At 37.7% G+C, this 424-nt stretch overlaps 1 protein-coding gene across 1 annotated transcript in view; it reads left to right on the forward strand.

The window, feature by feature from the left end:
- Nucleotides 1-424, forward strand: part of LOC131880698 (DNA polymerase theta-like) — a gene marked incomplete in the record, with an annotated part of 62,639 nt that overhangs the window by 24,821 nt on the left and 37,394 nt on the right.

Here is a 424-nt window from a genome sequence, read left to right on the forward strand (position 1 = left end):
GTTCACAGAGCTCCAATTCTCTATTTTGTTGGACAAAATGAACCTAGATTAAAAAGGATTCATTCTGCCTAGATGAGAGGGCCCTGTACTGCACACTGTGCAATCTTTTAGGAATGTAGGTCCATGCGGAACGAACTCCATAGTAACTCAATCTTCCTGTCTCTCATAATCCTTTGAATTTGTTAGTGTCAAGCAAATTGCAATTGGATGTGCTAAAGTTTGCAAACCTGTATCAGAGCTGATCTAGGCTAATAAGGACACCCAATGTAATATATATGTTTACACGTAAGACTAACTGGCTCTCAAGTGGGGTCCAAAGTAAAAAGAAAGAGGAAAATATACTAGTAGAAATATCAAAAAAAATGTGGTTTCAAGCCGTACCTGGAAGTGTGTTCTGTAATTTCTTCTAACAAAGCAAATATCC

This window comes from Tigriopus californicus, chromosome 5, assembly GCF_007210705.1.
Source record: "Tigriopus californicus strain San Diego chromosome 5, Tcal_SD_v2.1, whole genome shotgun sequence".
NCBI classification, from domain to species: Eukaryota; Metazoa; Arthropoda; class Copepoda; order Harpacticoida; family Harpacticidae; genus Tigriopus; species Tigriopus californicus.